Here is a 15,698-nt window from a genome sequence, read left to right as displayed (position 1 = left end):
ATGTGTGAGATTACCCATATCCATGGAAAAGGGAATCATTTCTCATTATCTATCACTTTTGAATAATAAAATGCTAGTGTCACACTTGCATTCTGATTGATATAGGCTGTAAAATGCCTGGTGACCATCCATTCAAAGTTAATTTTGCCTGCTTTTCTCAGCAGTTATATCTCCTCTCAACCTCGGGAGGTCATTTATTTATTAATGTAATGAATTTGCAGATGACATGAGGCTATCTATGGCTTATTTCTCCATATCTTCTTTATATGTAGCTTCTATGAGAATTTGTACGTGTGTGTGTTCATTCAATAGCTGTGATTTTTAATCTACATTGTGCTGTTATATCTTTGGAGCAAAATGTCTGTTTGATTCTCACAGCTCATCAATCCACACAAAAAGGTTATGTTGAAATCATAAATTAATTTAAGATTGTTTTCAGAAATTATGTGTCTCATTTCTCTTCTGCGATTTAGAACACAGTAATTATCTCAGAATCATCATGTATTAGTTTTCTAGGAATGTTAAAATGCAGGACCACAAATCATGGCTGAAAGCAGCAGAAACTTGCTCTGTCCTGAAGGTTAGAACTGAGAAAGCCAGACGTCAGCAGGGTCAGTTCCTTCTGAGGAGTCTGGGGGAGAATCGGTCTTTGTCCTAGATGCTGGAGCTGACTGACAATCTTGGGTCTCCCGTGGCTTGTGGAAGCAGTTCTCCAATCTCTTGTTCCCTCCTCGCAAACGCTGCCCACTGTGTCTCTTCACCCTTGTTGGAAATTTCTCCTAAAAGAGCTTATTTTCAAATCAAGACACATTCTGAGATAGAGAAATTATGCTTTAGCACATACCTGGCCATAGTAGGGTACAGAATTCATCGGCAATGCCTATTAAGAAGAAAGTTCCCTGAATGGCTTTTTCTGAAGTGTTGAGCTACCTCTCTTCATACTCCACCCTCAAACCACAGAGCATTGCCACCTTCCTCAGCACCATTCCGATAACTAGAAAATTGTGCTCTTAGTACTGCTTTGTGGCATTTGTTACACAGAGACCATTTTAAAACTGTTGAGTCCACAAATTATTCTAATAGATGTATGCTGCACAACATATTACCTCATATATTGATTTTACTTCCCTTGTGGTCAAAGATGTTATGCATGTCAAGGGAGGGAGCCTCCAAGAATCATCTGGACTCCATCACATATCAGACTGGCATCCTCTCACTTAGGTGAGGGGAGGTATGGTTCTTTAGTCCCTGCCTAATACTCCTACTGTGAAAACCACCTGTGGTCATTCATTACTCAGTGTTGTAAGAGAACCAAGCTGAAAGAGTCAGCTCTATCAATATTGAAGTTACTGTTTTTAAAATTATTTTTATTAAATTCTCAGCATTGTAAGGGAGTAACATTTTACATACACATGTGCACACACAAACATACACACAAACACAACTCTTTTGGAAAATTCTGTGCTAAGAAAGCTCTAGAGAACAATAAAACAACTGCTAGCAGAAATACCACAAAGAGAGTCAAGTGGACACTAAGTTGAAGTTGAAGCAGTTTCATCTAGTTTCAAAATCAGATCATTTAACAACTTAATCCTTTGGATTTACTTGTCATTCCATAAGTATAAAACATAAAAGTATGTTTATCGTGTTTGATGAGTTACCTAAGGAAAGATTTAATCAATCTGTTGTCTGTGATGAGTTTCATTCTGCTTGTGTGCAAATGGTTGTCCTATCTGTAATCAAGCTGACTAGCAGTACGTGCCTTTTCAAATTCACAGTGAATCTAATTATCAATACAACCAGAAAATGAAATCCATGTAATATACATATTGCTTCATACAATCCTTGTATGAAGTTTACATCTACTCACCTTGTCATCAACTCATCTTTTTTTTTTTTTAACAAAGTTGAATGCAAAATACCCACATAACTCAATGTCTATAATCTTTATAATCCCAGTTCTCTACACCAGAGCTATATTATGGCAATTTCTGAAAGTTACTTGCATTTATATAGCAATATTTAGCTTGTTGTGTTGCTTTCTTCCAGCAGAGCAGTCCCACAACATACATTTTATTTGTTGAATTTGAAGGGAAATTGTTTTTCCTTAGAATGTCAAAAATACTTAAGAACTACGGTTTTGGACAAAGCTGTTCTTACACATTTTGTTCTCAAAACACTTCCACATTCTTTAAAATTATTAAAGATACCAAAGACCATTTTCTTGTATGTGTTGTGTTGACCAGGTTGGATATTAAAACTGATTTAACAATTTAGAACTGATTTAAAATTTAAAACATAAGTATACATATTTATAAACTATTTACAAATAATAAACATGCAAATTCTGGCAGAAATAATATATATACTATGAAAATAAATAAAAATGTAAGAGAGAAAGAGAGACAAGAGAGAAAGGTCTTTCTTCTGTTGGTTCACCCCCCAAATGGCTGCTACAGCTGGCGCACTGCACCCATCTGAAGCCAGGAGCCAGGTGCTTCTCCTGGTCTCCCATGAGGGTACAGGGCCCAAGCTCTTGGGCCATCCTCCACTGCACTCCCTGGCCACAGCAGAGAGCTGGCCTGGAAGAGGGGCAACCGGGACAGAATCCGGCGTCCCGACCGGGACTAGAACTCGGGGTGCCAGTGCTGCAGGTGGAGGATTAGCCAACTGAGCCACGAGGCCGGCAGAATTTCTTGAGTGACATCATTTTGCATGTATTTTATAAATCTTTTTTTTTATTTCCTAGCCTTCACAAAAGTGAGTTGAATTCTCATGGCTGCATCTGAATCCAATGTTAAGTAAAATATTGTTTGGATTAAAATAAGTAAAGGAAATTAAAACTCATGCAAATAAATATTTTGAAATTGGAAAAATATCTTTTTTATTTTATTTTATGACAGGCAGAGTGGACAGTGAGAGAGAGAGAGAAATGTCTTCCTTTGCCGTTGGTTCACCCTCCAATGGCCGCCGCGGCTGGTGCTCTGCGGCCGGCGCACCATGCTGATCCGAAGGCAGGAGCCAGGTGCTTCTCCTGGGCTCCCATGGGGTGCAGGGCCCAAGCACTTGGGCCATCCTCCACTGCACTCCCGGGCCACAGCAGAGAGCTGGCCTGGAAGAGGAGCAACCAGGACAGAATCCGGCGTCCCGACCGGGACTAGAACCCAGTGTGCCGGCGCCGCAAGGTGGAGGATTAGCCTAGTGAGCCGCGGCGCCAGCGGAAGAATATCTTAGCAGCATTCTCAGATGATTGTGGGTGTTGTTTCTGGTACTACAATCATACCACCCTATGATAATTTCTTAGTTATTTGCAATGCAAAATTGGAAATCATGATCACATGCACAAATATTTTAGAGCTCCATTTTGAATTCACTTACATTACTCATGACATAGAGGCAAATTATATACTGAGAATGTGAAGGAAAGGTTATTAGAAGTCACTGAAGAAAGAGTAGCTAAGAAATAATCTGCTTATAGAATAAGAAAAAATAGAATATCAGAAGAGCATGGTAATTCTGTCTTACCCAATGAGAAAAACATCATCACATTTAGTGGTATTATTAAGATATTTCATTTTATTCCTGTCTCCAATGAATCTACAATACCCAATGCATGTACAGAAATTCATTGAATTCAACAAACGTTTGTCCAAATGCGATACAAGCCAGGTAGTCTGCTCAATCTTCAGGTTACCAAAATTAATGACATGGCCATTGCTCTTGTGGTTTCATAGTTTGATGGTCAAGATTCCATGTCAAAAGTGACTTCACATAGAATTTATGGATCTTGTGTCTTGTGATTTCTAAGAGGAGAAAAAAATTCAATAATAATTTAATAAACCAGAAGACAAGAGACGCTATATGGAAGAGGTTAACATATTAGCTCGATTTTGAAGGATGGGGATAATAGCAGAATCAGAAGACCTGGGCTAAGAGGTCTTCTTGTAAGTATTATTTTTCAGTCACTATATTTATATTGTAGGATTCAAGGACAATCTTGCAAATTGTATTTATTATTCAGTTATGTCAAAACCCCATAATGTAATGGTTTTCTAGTCCCTGGGTTAATTTTAAGGTTTAGACTTAAAGAGATAATTTGCTTCTTGACTTTTTTTTCATATACTAATTGCAGAAACAGTTTCCCTAAATTTCTTTCAAAGAAAAAAATCACAGCTCTCCCTTCCATTTATTCATTTCACCCTAACTTATTGAATGTTCATTTTGTCCCACCAGGATAAAGAGAAAAATATGAGAAAGTTTAAGACTGTGAATTTTAATTCATTTTGTTTATAATTCATTCCCTTGATTTGTAACATTTTCTAATCTATGAAAAGAAACTCTACTTCATGATTAAATTGCCCAGGGTCAAAAATTCAAAACCAAAATATTCACAATAAAGCACACAGAGATGTAGCAATTAAAGTGGAATAATAATAAAGTATCACATTGTGATACCTTCTTTTAAAGTAAAAATACCACACATTATACTACATCATTAATTTTACATGAAAAGATTCATAAACCCTTTCTGCTTGCTATCTGCCTGAAGTCAACTTTCTGCACAATAGGAAAAAAAAAAAAAATAGTCCTGACTGGATATAATTCATTCTATTGCAATTTCTCTAGTTGCTATTGATGTGTGGGTGTATTTTTTTGCTTTATTTTATTTTTAATTAGAAAATGAATACACATTTGTAAAAACTCGAAGAGCACAGACATTTATAAAATGTCAATTTTCTACCATCCGTCCTGCTTTCCTCTCTGTCAGCTGTGAGGTGGGCTAAGGAGCACTAGCGCTTTGGAATTTCTGCTTTCAAAATTTATGAATCTGGTACAAATACTTATGTATTTTATTTTTTTTGTACACCTTTATATTTTAAACAAACAATTGTCTGCTGCTGAAAAACAAGCATGCTATCTACATACATCTTTGGTCAATGTATAAATAACAAACCAATTTGTTTATTGCATTTTCTCTCTAACTGCAGATGTAGCATATTATTTAGTAGTTGCATTTTGTTTGACATTCAGGTTGTTTCTAGGTTGGTAACTGTTTTCAGTGTTATCCTTTTGCAAATACCTAATCTCAGCTTTTGTTTGCTTGATTTTTAAGGAAAATTTACTTTTAGTAGACATTGGCATATTATTTTCCCAGATTGTTAAAATACAAAACTCAACAGAGGTAGATAAGTAAATGTTCCCTTCATACATTTAAGACAATGTATGCTAGCAATCTTTAAATTTATTTGTAATATAGTAGGCTAAAAATTTGTATGTATTTATTGTTTTAGTTTTCATTTCCATTAGTACAAGTGATGTTGGTCAATTATCTAACATGATTTGCTACACATATTTTTTTTCTTTTTTGTGTATAAACTAACAGTTTATAAATTATGTCCATTTTCATTAGAATGTTGATACTTTTAACAAATTTCCTAAATTTCTTGTGAATTTAATTCTTGTTTTCTTATGTCTATATTTAATTTTGTTTAGTAAAAACTTAAAATTTTTTAGTATTAGATTCCTTACTATTGTTTACACAAATAAGAATGTATTTATACTTTTATTATTAATTTTATATTTACATATTAATATTTCTAACACTTGTGAAAAATTTTATAGAATTTAAAGTTTGAGAAAACAGGGGTGTGCATAGTGAAGCAGCAGTTAAGCCTCTGTTTGGAATACCTGCATCCCATATCAGAGTCCCTCATTCAAGGTTCAACTCCTCTGTTTCTGACCCAACTTTCTGCTAATGGGAATCCTGGGAGGCAGTGGGTGGTGGCTCAAGTACCTGGAACACTTCCACTTACAATGGAGACATGGCTTCAAACTAGCCCAACCCTGGACATCGTGGCCATTTGGAAGTGAACCAGTGAAAGGAGGAATCATTCTCTCACTCCCTCCCACTTCCTTTAAATAAACAAAAGCAAATAATGAAGCTTAATAATAATAATACAATAATCATTGTTTTGTGAAAGATATTGATTGCAGACCTGTTTTATTTCTATATTATATTAATTTCTCCATTTATCTATAACTGCTGTATTTATTGAACCATTTGAAAATAAATGACACATACCTTGGCATGTTGTCTTAAACAGTGGACATATTCAGTAGTTCATTCAATTATTTGCTCTAATTCAAACATAAAATCAGCAAAAATTTCTTTTCCTATCTATTCTCAATCCATACTTATTCTCATTCATCTTCTCAACCGTCTAAACAGATAGGGTTTTTTTTTTTTTTTCCAAAAGAAGATCCAACTGTGATGCTAAAATCACTCACTTGTGAAAACATAACTATGTACTTTCAAGAAAATGGCCTATCTAGGTTTCTCATGGATTTTCCCCTTTGTTACATCTCTTTTTTTTAAATCTTATTTAAAGACCAGTGCTGCGGCTCACTAGGCTAATCCTCCGCCTGTGGCGCCGTCACCCCGGGTTCTAGTCCCAGTTGGGGCACCGGATTCTGTCCCGGTTGCTCCTCTTCCAGTCTAGCGCTCTGCTTTGGAAGGCAGTGGAGGATGGCCCAAGTGCTTGGGCCCTGCACCCTCATGAGAGACCAGGAGGAAGCACCTGGCTCTTGACTTCGGATCAGTGCAGTGTGCCGGCTGCAATGCGCCGGCCGTAGCCACCACTTAGGGGGTAAACCAATGGAAAAAGGAAGACCTTTCTCTCTATCTCTCTCTTTCTGTCTAATTCTGCCTGTCAAAAAATAAAATAAAATAAAATCTTATTTAAGGTATAAAATTTCTTACATTTCATATATACAGGTTTAAGAACATAGTGATAATTTCTTCCCTTCTGCCAACCCCCCTACTCTTAATTTTTACAAAGATCTATTTTTAGTTTACTTTGTATCCATTATAGTAACCGTACACTAGGAGTTCAAAAAATAGTATGAAGGATAAAACACTGTTCCTCAACAATCCATACAAGAGATATAAACAATCATAGCATATCAAAATGTCAATTCCAGTCCTATACAACACATTTTAGGTACTCTAATAGTTATCACAGATCAGCGAAAACATATGGTATTTGTGTTTGGGGACTGGATTATTTTACTAAGTATGATGGTTTCCAGTTGTACAGATTTTGTTGCAAAACACAGGATTTTTTTTTTTTTAACCACTGAGTAGTATTCCATAGTGTATAGATACATTAATCTCTTTATTTGGTCATCAGTTGATGGACATCTGGTTTGACTCCATATCTTATCTAATGTGAATTGAGCTGAAATGAACATGAAAGTGCAGATAACTCTTTCATAAGCTGATTTTATTTTCTTTGGGTAAATTCCCAGGAGTGGAATCATTGGATCATATGATAGTTCTATTTTCAGCTTTCTGAGGTATTTACATAATGTCTTCCACAATGGCTGCACTGGTTTACATTCCTACCAACAATAGATTAGGGTACTTTTCTCCTCACATTCTTGGCAGTATTTTTTGTTTGTTAACTTTTGTATGAGAGCCATTCTAATTGGGGTGAAATGAAACCTCATTGTGGTTTTGATTCGCATTTCCTTGATGGATAGTGATCCTGAGCAATTTTTCATGTGTCCATTTTCCATGTGAATTTACTCTCTTGATAAATACCTATTCAAGTCCTTTGCCCATTTCTTAATTGGATTGTTTATTGTTGAGTTTTTTGAGCTCTTTATAGATCCTAGATATTAATCCTGTATCAGTTACGTAGTTTGCAAATATCTCATCCCATTCTGTCAGTTGCCTCTTCACTTTGCTGAGTGTTTATTTTGTAGTGAAGAAGCGTCTCATGTTTATGTAATCTAGTTTTGGCTTTGATTGTGCTTCTGGGGTCTTTTACAAGAAGTCTTTGCCAGTTCCAATGTCTTACAAAATTTCTCCAATGTTCTCTAGTAATTGGAGAGCATCTGGTTATAGATTTAGGTCCTAGATCCACTTTGAGTGGATTTTTTTGTAAGGTACTTGTCTTATTTCATACTTCTGCATGCAGAGATACAATTTTCCCAGCACCATTTCATAAAAAGTGTGCCCTTGCTCTGGGGATTGATTTTAGCTCTTTTGTCAAAGGTCAGTTTGTTGTAGATGCATGGATTGATTTCTGGAGTTTCTATTCTCTTCCATCGGTCTACACGTCTTTTTCTCTGCCAGTACCTGGTTGTTTTGATTATAACTGTCCTGTAGAATGTCTTAAAGTCTGGTACTGTGATGTGTCCAGCTTTGCTTTTGTTATATATGATTGCTTTAGTTATTCGGGGTTTCTTGTGCTTCCATATGAATTTTAGCATCATTTTTTTCTAGATTTGAGAAGAATATGTTGATATTTTGATTGGGATCACATTGGATCTGTAGATTGCTTTTGGTAGCAAAGACATTTTGTTGATATTAATTCTTCTACTCCAGGAACATGGAAGATTTTACATTTTTTTGTCCTCTTCTATTTCTTTCTTAAATGTATTGTAATTTTTATCTTAGAAATCTTTTATCTCACTGGTTAAATTTATTCCAAGGTACTTAATTGTTTTTGTGGCCATTGTAATTAGGATTGATCTTCAAAGATTTTGTTCAGCCTTGGCATTGTCTGTGTATAAAAGACTATTGATTTTTGTGTGTTAATTTTATATCTTGCTGCTTAACCAAGCTCTTTTATGAGTTCCAATAGTCTCTTAGTGGAGTGCTTTGGTTCTTCTATATATGGAATCTTATCATCTGCAGATAGGGCTAGTTGACTTTCTCCTTTCAAATTTATATCCCTTTGAATTTTTTTCTTCACTAATGGCTCTGGATAAAACTTCCAGGACTACATTGAATAGCAATGGTGAGAATGGGCATCTTTTTCTGATTCAGGATATTAGTGGGAATGCTTCCATCTCCATTCAATAAGATGCTGATTGTGGATTTGTCATAAATTGCCTTGACTGTGTTGAGTAATGTTCCTTCTATACCCTATTTGCTTAAGGGTTTCATCATGAAAGGATGTTGTATTTTGTCAAATGCTTTCTTTGGATGTATTGAATTATCATATGGTTTTTTTCTTCAGTTTATTAACGTGGTGTATCACATTTATTGATTTGCAAAAGTTGAACTATCCCTGAATACCAGGAATGAATCCCACTTAATCAGGGTGAATGATCTTTCTGAGGTATTGTTGGATTTGATTAGCTAGTATTTTGCTAAGGATTTTTGTATCTATGCTGATCACAGTTATTCGTCGTTAATTCTCTTTGTTATATATTTTTCTGGTATAGGAATTAAGGTTATAACAACCTTATGGAAAGGGTCTAGGAGGATTCCTTCCTGTTCAATTGTTTTGAATAGCTTGAGAAGAATTGAAAGTCATTCTTCTTTAAATGTCTGGTAGAATTCAGCAGTGAAGCCAGTAAGTCCTGGGCTTTTCTTTGTTGGGAGGGTTGTTACAGCTGATCCAACCTCTGTCTTAGTTATTGGTTTGTAAGGTTTTCTATATCTTCATGACTCATTTTTGATGGAATGCAGGCATCAAAGAATCTATCCATGTTTTTCTAGATTTTCCAGCTTGTTGGCATTAAGATCTTTGTAGTAATTCCTGATGATTATTTTTATTTCTCTGGTTTCTGTTAACATTTCCTTTTTTCATCTCTGATTTTATTGATTTGGTTCTTCTCCCTCTTGTTTTTAGTTTGTTGGGCCAAGGATGTAACACCTTTGTTTATTTTTTCCAAAAGCTATCTCTTCATTTCACTGTCTTTTGAATAATTTTTTTGTTTCAATTCTGTTTATTTCTTCTCTAATTTAATCATTTCTTCTACTAATTTTGGGTTTAGTTTGTTATTGGTTTTCTAGATTATTGAGATGCATTGATAGCTCATTTATTTGGTGCCTTTCCAATCTCTTGATGTAGCTACCAATTACTATAAACTTCCCTAACACAGTTTTTGCTGTATCTCATAAGTTTGATATTTTGTATTGTCATCTTCATTTGTTTCTCATAATTTTTGAATTCCACTTTGATTTCTTCTATGATCCACTGTTTCTTCAGGAGCAAGTTGTTCATTCTCATGTGTTACACACGATCTAGAGATTCTTGAGTTGTTTATTTCCAGACCCATTCCATGTGGTCAGGAAAGATGCATGGTATGATTTCATTTTTTTAAATTTGCTTTATGATCTAGCATGTGGTCTATCCTAGAGAACATTCCAGGCACTGATGAAAAGAATTTGTTTTCTGCAACTGTGTGATGAAAGGTTCTGTAGATATCAGCTCCATTTGGTCCATAGTGTTGAATAATGCTGTTGTTTTTTTCTTGATTTTCTGTCTGGTTGATCTGTTCATTGATAAAAGTAGGTGTGTTGAAGTCCCACAGTACTATTGTATTGGAGTCTATGTTTTCCTTTAGATCCATTAACATTTATTTGAAATAGTCAGGAGCCCAGGAATTGGGTGCACAATATTTATTATAGTCACATCTTCCCACTGAATTGATTCTTTCACCTTTACATAGTGTCCTTCTTTGTCTCTTTTAACAGTTTTTGTGTTAAAGTCGATTTTGTCTACTCATTTAAAGTCTATTTTGCCTGCTAATTTTTACTTTCCATTAGCATGGAATATCTTTATCCATCCTTTCACTTTCAGTCTGTGTGTATCTTTGTTGATGAGACATGTTTCTTGTAGGCAGCAAATAGATGGGTCTTCAAATGTCACTTTTTTGGTAACCCTTCAGTTATTGCTTTTAGCAATTATTTGTCTCTATCACACACACCTCCACTCACACACTCAAAGGACTAATGAATTTTTATTTATTCAGTCTTCAGGAACTGATTGCAAGAATGCGTATTAACATATAAATGTCATTAAATGTGACACATTTAATCTATGGGTGTCTCTGTAGGTTTGACTTCCTTCTACTGTAGCTTGTTCCTCTCTTAGTGTTTGAGTTCTACTTTCTTTTTGACATAAGACATTTCAACAGAACTTAATTGTTTTCTTTCCTGGTCCAGGACGTAGCCATTTCTCAAAAATCCCCTAATTCATCTTCATGATCACTGTTTTTTTAGAATCCTGTGATGAACTCATTGATACAATCTCTTTTCTGATGCTGGTTCTCTCGTGTACCCACCTCTATTTCTCTAAGGGGCATCTTTGTTCTTCTATAGCATGACCTTTACAATGCTGCTACCATTACCCATGCACTTTTCAATCCTCTTTCTTTTATACTCTAGAGCTAATAAACTGACCCATTGGTGTTAGAATGCTATTTAGTATTTCCTATGTTAACTAATATTTTTCTTCCCTTTTCCGCAGGGTCAAAACCAGTAATCAGGAGCTTTTTCCGGGTCTCCCACATGAGTTCAAGGGCTCAAGCACTTGGGCCATCTTCCACTGCTTTCCTAGGGATATCAGCAGGGAGACAGATGGGAAGTAGAGCAGCTGGATCTCAAATTGGTGCCACAATGCTGGCGCCATAGTTGCCATTTTGTTTATGTGTGTTAAAAGTATGTAAGATCTGCTTTCTTAGCAAATTTCAAACATGCAACATAGTATTACTAATTGTAGTCATCCTGAAGTAGGTGAGATACCCAGAACTGCATAAATAAAAGTTGGTACCCTTGGACAGGTGTCTCCTATAGTCTTCTCCCTTTTTAGCACTTCAATAAATTACCTCTGCTGCTGCATTTGTTCATTTTGGGTTCAGTTTTCTTAAAATTAAAAAATATTTTATAGTGTTTTTTAAACACTTAAATCATTTAAGATCCATAATCACCTCTAAATGAAGTTTTAATTTCATCTTATTGTTTTGGCATTATATTCTCCTTTTTTAAATACAACATTGTATCTGAATTTACTTTCTATGTACTTTTATACCAAAATAATTATATATGCTAATTTCAAGTACTTTTATGTGATTATGATTGTGTAATATTGTGTTAAAATGCTTGAAATATTTATCCAAGGCTATTGAATATTTGATCAAATTATCAAATTTTTTATGTCTTTAGAAATATTTAATCTTCTTGATGTCTCATTGGAGGGTGAACCAATGGCAAAGGAAGACCTTTCTCTCTGTCTCTCTCTCTCTCTCACCGTCCACTCTGTCTGTCAAAAAAAAAAAAATAGGTTAAACTCATCCACTCAGTTATGTTAGCTACTTATCATTGTATTTTTAGATGTATGCAAAACACCCAGAGAATATTACTGTGAGACATCATTTTTTTAAATTTTTTTTTCCATTTTTTTTTAACTTTTTTTTAATGAATATAAATTTCCAAAGTACGACTTATGGATTACAATGGCTTCCCCCCCATACCGTCCTTCCCACCCACAACCCTCCCCTTTCCCACTCCCTCTCCCCTTCCATTCACATCAAGATTCATTTTCGATTATCTTAATATACAGAAGATCAGCTTAGTATACATCAAGTATGGATTTCAACAGTTTGCTCCCACACAGAAACATAAAGTGAAAGATAATAGATGATTTTTTTAAATGATGATGAAATCAGATCAGACCTATTGTCATGTTTAATCCCAATGAGAGTCAAGTTGGGGATTGATAATTTCTTTCTTTTTTTCTTTTTTAAAAGAGGATCAGTTTAGTACACATTAAGTAAAGATTTCAACAGTTTGCACCCCCATAGAAACACAAAGTGAAATATATTGTTTGAGTACTCGTTATAGCATTAAATCTCAATACACAGCACGTTAAGGACAGAGATCCTACATGAGGAGTAAGTGCACAGTGACTCCTGTTGTTGACTTTACCAATTGACACTCCTGTCTATGGCATCAGTAATCTCCCTATGCTCCAGTCATGAGTTTCCAAGGCTATGGAAGCCCTCTGAGTTCTCCGATTCTTATCTTGTTTAGAAAAGGTCATAGTCAAAGTGGAGGTTCTCTCCTCCCTTCAGAGAAAGGTACCTCCTTCTTTGAAGACCTGTTCTTTCCACTGGGATCTCACTCGCAGAGATCTTTTGCCAGAGTGTCTTGGCTTTCCATGCCTGAAATACTCTCATGGGCTTTTCTTTTTTTTTTTTTTAAACTTTTATTTAATGCATATAAATTTCCAAAGTACGACTTATGGATTACAATGGCTTCCCCCCCATACCGTCCTTCCCACCCACAACCCTCCCCTTTCCCACTCCCTCTCCCCTTCCATTCACATCAAGATTCATTTTCGATTATCTTAATATACAGAAGATCAGCTTAGTATACATCAAGTATGGATTTCAACAGTTTGCTCCCACACAGAAACATAAAGTGAAAGATAATAGATGATTTTTTTAAATGATGATGAAATCAGATCAGACCTATTGTCATGTTTAATCCCAATGAGAGTCAAGTTGGGGATTGATAATTTCTTTCTTTTTTTTTTTTTAAAAAGAGGATCAGTTTAGTACACATTAAGTAAAGATTTCAACAGTTTGCACCCCCATAGAAACACAAAGTGAAATATATTGTTTGAGTACTCGTTATAGCATTAAATCTCAATACACAGCACGTTAAGGACAGAGATCCTACATGAGGAGTAAGTGCACAGTGACTCCTGTTGTTGACTTTACCAATTGACACTCCTGTCTATGGCATCAGTAATCTCCCTATGCTCCAGTCATGAGTTTCCAAGGCTATGGAAGCCCTCTGAGTTCTCCGATTCTTATCTTGTTTAGACAAGGTCATAGTCAAAGTGGAGGTTCTCTCCTCCCTTCAGAGAAAGGTACCTCCTTCTTTGAAGACCTGTTCTTTCCACTGGGATCTCACTCGCAGAGATCTTTTGCCAGAGTGTCTTGGCTTTCCATGCCTGAAATACTCTCATGGGCTTTTCTTTTTTTTTTTTTTAAACTTTTATTTAATGAATATAAATTTCCAAAGTACGACTTATGGATTACAATGGCTTCCCCCCCATACCGTCCTTCCCACCCACAACCTTCCTCTTTCCCACTCCCTCTCCCCTTCCATTCACATCAAGATTCATTTTCGATTATCTTAATATACAGAAGATCAGCTTAGTATACATCAAGTATGGATTTCAACAGTTTGCTCCCACACAGAAACATAAAGTGAAAAATAATAGATGATTTTTTTTAAATGATGATGAAATCAGAGCAGACCTACTGTCATGTTTAATCCCAGTGAGAGTCAAGTTGGGAATTGATAATTTCTTTTTTTTTTTTTTTTTACAGAGGATCAGTTTAGTATGCATTAAGTAAGGATTTCAACAGTTTGCACCCCCATAGAAACACAAAGTGAAATATATTGTTTGAGTACTCGTTATAGCATTAAATCTCAATGTACAGCACATTAAGGATAGAGATCCTACACGAGGAGTAAGTGCACAGTGACTCCTGTTGTTGACTTTACCAATTGACACTCCTGTCTATGGCATCAGTAATCTCCCTATGCTCCAGTCATGAGTTTCCAAGGCTATGGAAGCCCTCTGAGTTCTCCGACTCTGATCTTGTTTAGACAAGGTCATAGTCAAAGTGGAGGTTCTCTCCTCCCTTCAGAGAAAGGTACCTCCTTCTTTGAAGACCTGTTCTTTCCACTGGGATCTCACTCGCAGAGATCTTTTGCCAGAGTGTCTTGGCTTTCCATGCCTGAAATACTCTCATGAGCTTTTCAGCCAGCTCCGAATGCCTTTAGGGTTGATTCTGAGGCCAGAGTGCTATTTAGGACATCTGCCATTCTATGAGTCTGCTGAGTATCTCACTTCCCATGTTGGATCACTCTCCCCTTTATTTACTCCATTGGTTAGCGTTAGCAGGTACTAGACTTGTCTATGTGCTCCCTTTGACTCCCAGTCCCTCCACCATGACCAACTGTGAACTGAAACTGATCACCTGGAACAGTGAGATGGCATTGGTACATGCCACCTCGATGGGATTGAATTGGAATCCCCTGGTATGCTTCTAACTCCACCACTTGGGGCAAGTCAGCCTGAGCATGTCCCAAATTATACATCTCTTCCCTCTCCCATTCCCACTCCCATGTTCAACAGGGATCACATTTCAGTTAATTTTCAACACTTAAGAATAACTGTGCATCAATTACAGAACTAAACCAGTCATATTAAGTAGAACAGATAAAAAAACTACTAAGAGGGATAATGTATTAAGTTGTTCATTAACAGTCAGGGCTATGCTGATCAAGCCACCGTTTCCCATAGTGTCCACCTCACTCAACAACATGGGTACAAATTTAACGTTTTAGGATTTGAAAGCAGCCAGAAATATAGAGAATTTTGTCTATTTTCTTTAAAGTATTACTCATGGAACACACATAACAAATTAAGACAAGGTGGTCATGTGTAAAATTTTTTTAAAGATTTATTCATTTGAAATATTTATTTATTTGAAAGTCAGAGTTACAGGGAGGGAGTGAGAGAGAGAGAGAGAGAAAAAAGAGAGAGAGAGAAAGAGAGAAAGAGATAATCTTCCATCTGCTGAATAACTCTCCAAATGGCCTCAATAAACAGGACTGGTAAAGCTGAAGCCAGGAACCCTGATCTCCATCCAGGGGTTCACCAAATCGGTAGCAAGGGCCTAGTATTTGAGGCATTTCTACTTCTTTCCCAGATATATTAGTAGGGAGCTGGTTCAGAAATGGAAAACCAGGACTTAAGGCATCTCTCATATGGTATGCTGGAGTCACAGGCAGCAGCTTAACCCAGTTCACTGCAATGAGGCCTCCAGAGACTGTTCACTTAATAGTTATGGGATTATGATGACATGCTTGACTC

The sequence above is a fragment of the Oryctolagus cuniculus genome, chromosome 2, assembly GCF_051225735.1.
Source record: "Oryctolagus cuniculus isolate XC-2025 breed Fujian yellow rabbit chromosome 2, ASM5122573v1, whole genome shotgun sequence".
In the NCBI taxonomy this organism is placed as follows: Eukaryota; Metazoa; Chordata; class Mammalia; order Lagomorpha; family Leporidae; genus Oryctolagus; species Oryctolagus cuniculus.
The sequence above is the reverse complement of the archived record's forward strand: the minus strand, read 5'-3'. Positions refer to the sequence as shown.